The 8587-nt window shown below is 43.7% G+C and overlaps 1 pseudogene; it reads right to left on the bottom strand.

Annotated features, from left to right (window-relative positions):
• LOC126503959 (high mobility group protein B1-like) overlaps positions 1–7964 on the bottom strand; it is a 9685-nt pseudogene extending 1721 nt beyond the window's left edge.
• Positions 7965–8587: the final 623 nt, after the last annotated feature.

Raw genomic sequence — 8587 nt, 5'->3', positions numbered from 1 at the left:
ATAATCTCCAGCCTGGCTATATTCTGTTAAGCCACTTGCTGAAAGCAGTTTCTTTCCCACACCATTTCCCCTTTTCTGTTTAAATAAAAAGGTTTTAACATTAACACAGAAAAATTACATATAACAAAACAGGTATCAAGCAAGAATTACAGTTACAATATTTATATCTATTTTTATCATAACTAAGTAAAACTATAACTATCCTTCAACTCCATCAAAGACCCCAGAAGAATATAATATTACCTAAGTAAACTTCCAAAACTCTAGAAATGACAGAGACATCTCGCTGCCTGGACAGTCGCTTCTGTACCATTGGGGCATCTATCTTTAGCCTACAGGCCCATAGTATCAAGCAGACTTTTCCACGAAGCAGGAAATTTCAAAGACAGTTCCACCTATATTGGCAGTTTGTCAGTCACTTTCTTCTGTGTCCTGCAGAATGCCTGGCAGACTCTTTCATGAAGCAGGGACCCTGAAGGACTTGTCTCATCTTCTTTAGGCAACTTCAGCAGTCATTTTTTTTTTTTGTGGGTCTTGCATGTCCAGTCAAGCAGTTCAGGCAAAAGCAGTTTCTTGCCCAAATGGCTAACAAACTCCATAAGGAGTCTCTTCAATGCCCATCATCCTCTTGAAGTAGATTGGTGCTGCCAGGAGCAGGTGTGTCTCATGCCATGAAAAGTCCTAAGTTATTAAAACATTTTAAATGCCATATTCTGTAGTCTTTGAAAGATCTGAAAATTATCTAACTGGAATATATCTCTATATATCTAGAAAACCTAACTAACATGTCTAAAAGTTTGACTATTATAGATGACTATTAACCTATATTTATTAATTAGTCATTAAATTTTAAAATGAACTGTGCAATCACAATACCTTAATCAAGAGCAGAAATATACATATAACAAGATCTACCTTAAATTTGTATCAATAGACAGAGATCAATACCAATGTAAAGTATTCATCTCTTTAGCACACACACATGCATAGAAACAGAGCCAAACAACTCTCTTGATCTCTCATGGCTCTGGAATGATCCTACACCCAGTACTCTCCCCTTGCTTGCAAGGTTGGTGAGCCCCATGGAAATGTCTTCAATCTCACTACATCTCCACATCTTCCTTAATCCCTAGGATACCTCTTGGAACCCTGTGTCTTTTCAGTCTAGTGGTCAGTCAATTCTCCAGTAACTTGTCCTCGAAGGGCACACTACAGTCTACAGGAGCTCTACAGGAGATCAGGAAACCTTGAGGAAAGAGAAGGGAAAAAAATCAGGGAAAACAGGCTAACATTTACTAACCACTAGCAGTGACAATACAGATGTGATGGTTTGAATCTGAAATGACTGCCATAGGATCATGTCTTGAATACTGGATCACCAGGTTTGTGGACTATTATTTTGAAGGAGTTTTTAGGAGATTGACTTGACTTATGGAAATAGGTCACTGGACCTGATATCTGTCTAGTGTCTGTGCTTCCTGCCAGTCACCATAACATCACTGTCACTCACTGCTGGTATCAGGAACTGAGCCACCTTGCATTCTCAGCCATGCCCTCTCCACCGTGATGGATGGTGACCCTCTAAAACAGTGACAAAAATCTTTCCTTGTCAGGAGTTGCGATGGTGGCCATAGAAATAACTAACACAACAATGCATTGATGTGTCAGCCACAATGTTCAATGCTTTCTTGTTTTAAAATATGTGTCTTTAAGTTTATAAATAAACATGATTTTATAGTCAAATGTATATGCTATTTAGTTGGTAGTGCTCACATAATTTGGGTGTGGTATACCCTTTATCTTATGAAATATTGCTGTGTTAATAGAAGCTTGGTGCTTTTGAATGCTATTCTTAGGAGAATATAAATCCACCAGCCCTCATCTTAATAACAATGATGGTTTATAATTGATCAGAAGTCTGGAGATCACTGTCCTTGACTCTGGAAATCTGAGATTCTGAGTGATTGTGAAGGAGATGCATGAATGACCCACTGATGTGCCTCAGATGACATCACTGAAGTTAAGGTGCCCAGTGTTGGCACAGAACTTGTGGGAGTAAACAACCAATGTCTGATTTGACTTACAGTCCACCCCATGAAAAGGAACCCATACCCAAGAGCAAGAGACTAGATAGCCTAGAGACTTAGGGCAAAACCAAACCCTACTGGTCTTTTTTTTTTTTTTTTTAAGTATCAATTGATTTCTAATGATATTCTGTTATACTCATAGATCAGTGCCTTTTTAGTCATCATCATAGAAGCCTCCTCTGGCAGCAGATGAGGTCAGATTCAGAAACTCACAGCCAGACATTGCATGGGGGGAGAGTTTAAGTAGGACGATGATTCCATCAAATACCCTCAGAGCTCAGGGAATCCGAGCCAGAGGTGATGGAGGACACCAGGAGAACAAGGCCCTCTGAATCAACTAAGCAAAGTGCGTTTGAGCTCACAGAGACTGAAGCAGCAAGCACAGGGTCTGCATAGGTCAGCACCAGGTCCTCTGACTCCTTAGTGTGAGAAGGAGCGCATGTCTGACTCTTGTGCCTGCTCTAGAGGCTTTTTCCCTCACATTGGGTGACCGTGTCCAACTTCAGTATGATGGTTTTGCTTTATCTTCTATATTTTATTTTGTCATGTTTAGTTGTTATCTCATAGGAGCCTGTTCTTTTCTAACGGGAGACAGAAAGGGAGTGGATCCCCAGAGGGGAGGTGAAGTGGGGAGGAGCTGGGAGGAGTAGAGGGAGAAGAAACTATAATCAAGATATAGCATATGAAAAAATCTATTTCCAATAAAACAAAAATTAAAGGAAGGAAGCTGTCCCAGCAGCTTTCCTGGGAAGTAAAGACCATTAGAAGACACAACCTCACCAACCGAGAGAGAGGCAGAGCTTTCTAATGTCACGGTACTCTGAATCCTTTATGTTGAACTCCAAATAGGGGAGACTCAAAGCCTATGAATTCTGGCAGCGGCAGGGGTGGGTGGGGGAGGGTTGGAACCATATGAGAGTCAATTTAATGAAAATTATGTAAAATAATGCAAATCTTGCCAACTAGATTGATTGAGAAACACCTAGAGAGTGCCTGAAGTGTGCCTCTAAGAGTGTCTGTAAGGACATTTCCAGAAATGATTTAGGTTCTGAGGACTCTGGCTTCATCTCTTTATGGATTCATAAGATGATGACATTATTGGAAGGTAGTGAAAAGCAGGAGGTAAGACCTGGTTGGAGGAATAGGGCCAGTAGGGGCCTCTTTCTAGATTATTCTCCTGGCTAGTTGGTAGTGGAGCACGCCTTTAATCCCAGCACCGGGAGGCAGAAGCAGGTGGATCTCTGAGTTCAGTGCCAACCTGGTCTACAGAGTTCCAGGACAGCGAGAACTGTACAGAGAAACCTTGTTTTGAACACCCCCAAATCTTCTGATTCCTGTTTGTTGGGATGTGAGCTTGTCTCTGATATGCCGAGCTCTCCCTGACATGATGGATCAATACCTCTGAAGCCATAAGCTAAAATTAATCCTCCTTTTAAATTTCTTATATCTGGTATTTGTCACAAACTCAGAAAAGCAATACAATAGCAAAATTGAGGGCAAAGCAGCGAGAAGTTTAGAATATCTAAGAAATGATACACTGAATCATTTTGTGAACTGTGAAGATAAAAAATCCAACAGTAATTTTTTGAGGATTCAACATATACCTGTAAGGAATGAGCAGAGCAGAGTCCCTGCCCTCAGGGATTCAGGCCCAGGCAGACGCAGACACCCACATAACTAACGATAAGACAGCCGCTGCTCCAGCAGAGGCCACTGGAGAAACTGTGGGAACAGAGCCTTCTAGTCCAGGGGCAGAGAACAGAAACTGCCTAGGGCTAACTCCACTGCCGCGTAGTTCATGGTACATCAGCTGTGTGATGTTCCTTCGGGTCTTGCACAGAACTCTCACTGGACAGAATTGTTTCTCACATCCTTCACCCTCACCTTGTTCTCTTGTCGAGATGCCTGCTCTTTGTTCCTGTCCCCGCTCCGGACTCAGGCAAGGAGCTGAGCAAGCATCAGCTCTGGACCCAAATCTAGAGTCCTGTACCTGGTGCCGCCAGCGTGCACCTCTAGCCCAATCTTAAATGTTGGGAGGGAATCCGTAAATTGATCACACTGAATCAATCTTTTGTGCTCCTGGGCTTGCCAATGCAGAGCGAGGCAATTTCTCCCAAGAGGGATTAAGAAAATGATGGGTTGTCCAGTGTAGAGGTAGACACCTTTAATTCTAGCACTCACGGGACAGAAGCAGGTGGATCTCTGTGAGTTAGAGACAAGCCTCTTCTACAGATCCAGTTCCAGAATAGCTAGGCTCTGTTACAAAGAGAAACCCTGTCTTGAAAAATCAAAAAGGAAAGAAAAAGGAAGAAAATGTTGGGCCATTCTAGTTTAATAGGAACCAAGACAAGAAACGGATTCTCTCTGGGGAATATGGGAGGCTTTGGGGCAGATAGAATTCCCTTTGGCGGTTGCGTGGAGGAGTTACCAGAATAAAAAATAAAACCTCCCACGTTGAAAATCCAATGTAGTCCAAGGAAATTGGGACAGGATGCCGGGGAGAAGGTAGAATGAGTAAGTGTTGGGGCTGACCAGTGTGAAAGAAGGTACAGGATGTGAGCTGAGTTAGGGAGGGGTCCAGTTCTACTTTGCTAACTTTGTAATGTTGAAAGGTTTGCTGTTGTTGCTTAAGCAACAATATAACAACACATCTCCTTCCATCCCCCACTGACAAAACGTCAAACATCATTCCGGCTTCTGCCCTCTGCTTCTGTGCACTAATGGTCCTTACACACACACACACACACACACACACACACACACACACACACACACAGAGCCCTCATCATCCCCCTCCCACGCCTTCTCCATTATCGTAGTCAGCATCTCTTCCCAGTTCCCACAAAATGCCCGCCCTCAGATCTTGACCAGTCTCTCTCTCACCTTCTCCTTCTTCCCCACCATGCTCAAGGGAGGACAAAGCCTCCATTTCAGGGAAGAAAAAGGCCTGTCTGCTAACCCGACCCATGTTCCTTCCTTCCCTGACAACTTGTGGCCACAATAATCACTGCAAAAAATATAGAGAAGTTTAGTGGATAGTGTGCTTCCCTGGGGCTCACTGGGCAGGTAGCCTAGACTACTTGGTCCACTTCAGGACTGTAAAAGATCTTATCTCAAAGAACAAGGTAGAGGGCCAGTGATGGAGATGGCTCACCAGGTGGCCCTGAGTTCAGCCTCCTCAACTCACATGGTGGAAGGAGAGAACTGACCCCTTCACGTCCTCTGACGTCTACAGTCCCAGTGTGGTACCTCTGGCCTTTACACGTGTGCACACATACCTGTACCTGCACATACAAGAACAGGCCCATATACTCCCCCACTCCCTCACCCCAGAATACAGCAGACAAAACAACAAAATAAAGCAAAAGCTCATGCAGTGGAACTTGCTCCTGCAGGCCCAGCTCCTCTCCTTCCACATACTCACCACTTCCTGCATGCTTAGAAAATGCAACAATATCCTCACTAGCCTCCTACCTTCAGCTCCCCAACTTCCTCTTTAGCCTCTCTTGTCACTCTGATTGCAGCTTCCTTCATCCCTTCATCCACAGAGGTCCTACTTCTGTCTGAACAATACCTCATATGCTTCCAGTTTTAAACTGACAAAACCCACAATCACCAGACCGAGGAGAGTCTCCACGAATGATTATCTACCTGAGATTGGCCCGCGGGCATGCTATGGGATGGAGAAGAGGTGAGAAGTCTAGCCCATTGTGTGAAGTTCATGCCCTGGTTTGGGACCCTGGGCTGTACAACTGTATAGCTTGGGCTAGCTGAGCAGCAGCAAGCAAGTAAGCAAGTTCCCTCTCTTAGCTCTTGCCTGTGGATGCAATGGGACCATTTCCTGCCCTGCCTTGATTTCCTCAAAATTATGGACTGTGACTTGGAATTTTAAGCCAACTCCACCCTTCCTCCCCTGAAATATTTTTTTGTCAGGGTGATTTTTCACAGCAACAGAAATGAAAATAGGACACCCCACCTCCAGGAACTCGTTCTTGGCAACGCCTTTGTAGCTCTTTCATCAGAGTTCTGAGGACCCTCTGACAATGTGGGTCATGTTCCCCTTTTCGTGAATCCTTTCCTTCCCTTGACAAGACTGTGTGGAATGCCAACATCAGGCTTCAAGCTTATTCCTCGATTTTGTTTATCAACAAGAGAAGCTGCCCCTTGGCAGTTGCTGACCGTTTCTGTGGCTAGAGATAGGAACAGAAAACAGTCTTCCCGGAGGAGCGCCCTGGGTGGGGGTGCCCAGCTTTACAGTGTGCTCTGGGCTGAGACAATGTCTGGGAGTAAGACCCTCAACAGTAAAATCAAAAAGTTCTGGGCAAACTGGCCAAGTTTGTCACCTTCAGTTGGAGATTCTTTTATGGATGGAGATACAGACGATGTGGGTCCCCTCTGCCTGGGAACAGCAGGGGAACAGGATTGATTGTTTCCTCTTTCTTAGTGGGAATGAAAAACTGCTTCTAATAATACATCTCAAGTCTAACAATAGCACTAAATTCTTTCTGCTTTGCACTTTAATTATGGCACTAGCCCAGTTCCAAACTTCTTATCTTTCATTTAAGGCCGTGGACTCTCTCATTACTGCTCAGAAACAGAAATTATCCTTGAGTTTTGAGACTTTTAGAGTCAACTTGATTGTTCCCTTTCTCAGACACCTCTAATCAAATCCTCTTTAAACAGACAAGGGCTTAACTCACTTCGGTGTATTTCTTCAACTGCTCTCTAAGAAGGTTCACTTCTGTCCATGCCCTGAGGCTAGGACAGTTTGGGCTGGGCCATTACATTTTACCCCTAAATTCTTTTTTTTAATAAAAAAAAATTGTATTTACTTAGAAGCATTCAGAATGTCAACAAAACAGCTGCATTTTTTTTTGCAATTACAGAGTGGTATTCAGATAACAACAATTATCTTCGTATAAGCTGCATCAGAGACAACTGAAGATGAAAAACAAAATGGAAAAATACCTACCGTCCCCATATATGACTAATTTGTGCTCTGCACCAACAAGAACCTGTATTAATTTGCATGCCAATTTACAACCCCCAGACTGTACCAGGCAAGGTTAGTGGCTATTGAAAATACCACCAGGACAGGGCTATCTAAAGACACATTCGGTAGTGTGTTAACTATACAAAAAAAAAAAAAAAAAGACACTGTACATTTTAAAAACAAATCTTACACAACCTTACATTTCAATTTTCTTTAAAATGAGTGAGTTGTGTACAGGGGGTTAAATGCTTTATAGACAAGAAAAAACTGCATTAGAACCAACTTATTCATCGTCTCCTCCTCTTCGTCTTCCTCTTCATCTTCCTCTTCATCCTCTTCATCTTCCTCTTCTTTTTCTTGCTCTTTTCCACTGACCACCCCCTTTTTCACTGCGTCCGGTTTTCCTTTAGCTCTGTAAGCAGCAATATCCTGTTCGTACTTCTCCTTCAGCTTGGCAGCCTTCTTTCCGACGGGCTCCTTGTCATCTGCAACAGTGTTGTTCATATCTTTCCCAGTTTCTCTGCAACATCACCAATGAATAAACCAGGGTGTTCTCCTTTGATTTGGGGGCAATACTCAGAACAGAACAAGAAGAAGGCCGAAGGAGTTCTCTTGGGTGCTTTTTGGTCTCCCCTTTGGGGGGGATGTAGGTTTTCATTTCTCTTTCATAACGAGCCTTGTCAGCCTCGGCCATGTCTTCAGATTTCCCCTTTCTTTTCTTTAGCAGACATGGTCTTCTACCTTTCTGAGCACTTCTTGGAGAACTCCGAGAAGCTGACAGAAGCATCCGGGTGCTTCTTCTTGTGTTCCTCCCAGCAAGTTTGCACAAAGAATGCATATGAGGACATTTTGCCTCTCGGCTTCTTAGGATCTCCTTTGCCCATGTGTAGTTGACTTTCGTCCGTGAGGCACAGAGTCGTCCACTGCCCAACTGGCTCTCGCTTGCCCCGGCGCTGTCTGTACGGAGCTCAATGTACTGCAATGGCCGTGACGCCCCTAAATTCTTACTGACTTCTGTAACTGGTCTGATCACTTGCAACTTTCCTCCCATTCTTTTCTGCTCTGTTGTCAAGCAAAAGTGTTCTTTTCCCTGCTTGATTGCCTTTCCAAATGAATCTGACTTACAGATTTGGTAGGTCAGGCAGAAGTTGATCAAGGCCACTTTCACACACAAGAAAGCATGTAGTGGCCATTCCTACAAGGAATTGTGGCAGGGCTTCTTCGCAGGAGTGTTTGAGGGATCTTACCTGGGATATCCTTCCTATAAAAGTGTGTACCGGGTTCTTAAATGTTTCTTGTGAAATTGGGCCACATTATCCTATCCTCTTCTGTCTTCTAGTACTCCTGTGGATCCCACTGTCCTTAAGATAAGTCCACGGTCCTTGACTGGCTTTCAATATCTGGCTTCTACTGTTTGGTCAGGGGCCTCCCAGATGTTTTCTGAAAGGGAAGTGGAAGCTCTTTGGGATCGTGGTTCACTACATTTCCATGGTAACTATTCAATCTG

This window comes from Alexandromys fortis, unplaced genomic scaffold (assembly GCF_014885135.2).
Source record: "Alexandromys fortis isolate MF-2015 unplaced genomic scaffold, M_Fortis_MF-2015_v1.1 scaffold_16, whole genome shotgun sequence".
NCBI classification, from domain to species: Eukaryota; Metazoa; Chordata; class Mammalia; order Rodentia; family Cricetidae; genus Alexandromys; species Alexandromys fortis.
This window is presented reverse-complemented; position numbering and strand designations above follow the sequence as displayed.